Raw genomic sequence first — 3,267 nt, 5'->3', positions numbered from 1 at the left:
GCTAAATTACAACCATCCAGCAAGCACCTTTCAGAAATTTTTGAACAGGAAGAGGAGATGGCAGCCAAAAATAATAATAATACAAGGAGAATGCTTGGTGACTTTACTGCACCTAATTCTAATTTACATGGAAGATGCATCTCCATCCCTACCATTGGAGCAAACAATTTTGAGCTGAAACCTCAATTAGTTTCTCTGATGCAGCAGAACTGCAAGTTCCATGGACTTCCATCTGAAGATCCTTTTCAGTTCTTAACTGAATTTTTGCAGATCTGTGATATTGTTAAGACTAATGGAGTAGATCCTGAAGTCTACAGGCTCATGCTTTTCCCCTTTGCTGTAAGAGACAGAGCTAGAGTGTGGTTGGACTCTCAACCCAAAGATAGCCTAAACTCTTGGGATAAGCTGGTCACGGCTTTCTTAGCCAAGTTCTTTCCTCCTCAAAAGCTGGGCAAGCTTAGAGTGGATGTTCAAACCTTCAGACAGAAAGAAGGTGAATTCCTCTATGAAGCTTGGGAGAGATACAAGCAACTGACCAAAAAGTGTCCCTCTGACATGCTTTCAGAATGGACCATCCTGGATATATTCTATGACGGTCTGTCTGAATTAGCTAAGATGTCATTGGATACTTCTGCAGGTGGATCCATTTACCTAAAGAAAACGCCTGCAGAAGCTCAAGAACTCATTGACATGGTTGCTAATAACCAGTTCATGTACACTTCTGAGAGGAATCCTGTGAGTAATGGGATGCCTCAGAAGAAGGGAGTTCTTGAAATTGATAATCTGAATGCCATATTGGCTCAGAACAAAATATTGACTCAACAAGTCAATATGATTTCTCAGAGTCTGAATGGAATGCAAGTTGCATCCAACAGTACTCAAGAGGCATCTGCTGAAGAAGAAGCTTATGATCCTGAAAACCCTGCAATAGCAGAGGTGAATTACATGGGTGAACCATATGGAAACACCTATAATCCCTCATGGAAAAATCACCCAAATCTCTCATGGAAGGATCAACAAAAGCCTCAACAAGGCTTTAATAATGGTGGAAGAAACAGGTTTAACAATAGTAAACCTTTTCCATCATCTACTCAGCAACAGACAGAGAACTCTGAACAAAATACCTCTAATTTAGCAAACTTAGTCTCTGATCTGTCCAAGGCCACTGTAAGTTTCATGAATGAAACAAGGTCCTCAATTAGAAATTTGGAGGCACAAGTGGGCCAGCTGAGTAAAAGGATCACTGAAATCCCTCCCAGTACTCTCCCAAGCAATACAAAAGAAAATCCAAAAGGAGAGTGCAAGGCCATTGACATAGTCAACACGGCCGAACCTAGAGAGGAAGGGGAGGACGTGAATCCCAAGGAGGAAGACCTCCTGGGACGTCCAATGATCAATAAGGAGCTTCCCTCTGAGGAACCAAAGGAATCTGAGACTCATCTAGAGACCATAGAGATTCCATTGAACCTCCTTATGCCATTCATGAGCTCTGATGAGTATTCCTCTTCTGAAGAGAATGAGGATGTTACTAAGGAGCAAGTTACCAAGTACCTTGGTGCAATCATGAAGCTGAATGCCAAATTATTTGGTATTGAGACTTGGGAAGATGAACCTCCCTTGTTCACCAATGAACTGAGTGATCTGGATCAACTGACATTGCCTCAGAAGAAATAGGATCCTGGAAAGTTCCTAATACCCTGTACCATAGGCACCATGTTCTGGGAATCTTTGGGGTGCAAGCTGCTAAAATCTCATTAGAGATGGCAGACAATTCAAGAAAACAGGCTTATGGACAAGTAGAGGACGTGTTAGTAAAGGTTGAAGGCCTTTACATCCCTACTGATTTCATAGTCCTAGATACTAGGAAGGATGAGGATGAATCCATCATCCTTGGAAGACCCTTCCTAGCCACAGCAAGAGCTGTGATTGATGTTTACAGAGGCGAATTAGTCCTTCAATTGAATGAGGACTCCCTTGAGTTTAAAACTCAAGGACATCCTTCTATAAACATAGAAAAGAGGCACAGTAAGCTTCTCTCAAAACAGAGTCAACCAGAGCCCCCACAGTCAAACTCTAAGTTTGGTGTTGGGAGGCCACAACCAAACTCTAAGTTTGGTGTTGAACTCCCATATCCAAACTCTAAGTTTGGTGTTGGGGAGTCTCAACAATGCTCTAAACATCTGTGAGGCTCCATGAGAGCCCACTGTCAAGCTATTGACATTAAAGAAGCACTTGTTGGGAGGCAACCCAATTTTTATTTATCTAATTTTTATTGTTATTTCATGTTTTATTAGGTTCATGATCATGTGGAGTCACAAAATAAATATAAAAATTGAAAACGGAATCAAAAATAGCAGAAGAAAAATCACACCCTAGAGGAGGATCTTATTGGCGTTTAAACGCTAGTAAGGAGCATCTGTCTGGCGTTCAACGCCAGAACAGAGTATGTTTCTGGCGTTGAACGCCAGAAACAAGCAGCATCCTGGCGTTCAAACGCCAGAAATGCACAGTGAGGAAAGCTGGCACTGAACGCCAGAAACAAGCATCTGGTTGGCGTTCAACGCCAGAAATATGCTGCATCTGGGCGCTGAACGCCCAGAACAAGCATCAATTCGGCGTTTAAACGCCAGAATTGTATACAAAGGCGTTTTACATGACTAATAGGTACAGGGATGTAAATCCTTGACACCTCAGGATCTGTGGACACCACAGGATCATCTCAGGATCTGTGAATCTCACAGGATCCCCACCCACCTCACCCTCTCTCTCTCTCCATTCATGGTCATCCCTTCTGTTTTCCATTCACCAACACATCCATACACACATCCCTCCATCTCCTCCATATCTTCTTCTTCTTCTTCTATTCTTTCTTCTTTTGCTCAAGAGCGAGCAATATTCTAAGTTTGGTGTGGTAAAAGCATAAGCTTTTTGTTTTTCCATTACCATTAATGGCACCTAAGACCGGAGAAACCTCCAGAAAAGGGAAAGGGAAGACAAAGGCTTCTACCTCTGAGTCATGGGAGATGGAAAGATTCATCTCAAAGGGTCTATAGCTCAGTGGTAGAACATGTGGCTGCAAATTAAGAGATCCCTGAGATACCTCAGGAGATACACTTCCCTCCACATAATTATTGGAAGCAACTGAGGATAGGAATATCAAAAATCACTAGGGATCAAGCCACAAAGGCAAGGAAGAGACATAGAAGAGCTCAAGGATATTATTGGTTCCTCAAGAAGGAAACGCCACCATCACTAGGGTGGACTCAT

General features: G+C 42.5%; 1 non-coding gene across 1 annotated transcript; it reads right to left on the bottom strand.

Moving 5' to 3' along the window:
• Positions 1 to 453: 453 nt before the first annotated feature.
• LOC112725207 (small nucleolar RNA R71) lies at positions 454 to 561 on the bottom strand. The gene has a single exon (XR_003164330.1). It is a non-coding gene; the product is annotated as a small nucleolar RNA R71 (small nucleolar RNA).
• Positions 562 to 3,267: the final 2,706 nt, after the last annotated feature.

This window comes from Arachis hypogaea, chromosome 11 (genome assembly GCF_003086295.3).
Source record: "Arachis hypogaea cultivar Tifrunner chromosome 11, arahy.Tifrunner.gnm2.J5K5, whole genome shotgun sequence".
In the NCBI taxonomy this organism is placed as follows: Eukaryota; Viridiplantae; Streptophyta; class Magnoliopsida; order Fabales; family Fabaceae; genus Arachis; species Arachis hypogaea.
Note: the sequence above shows the minus strand (reverse complement) of the source record. Positions and strands in the feature narration are given on the sequence as shown.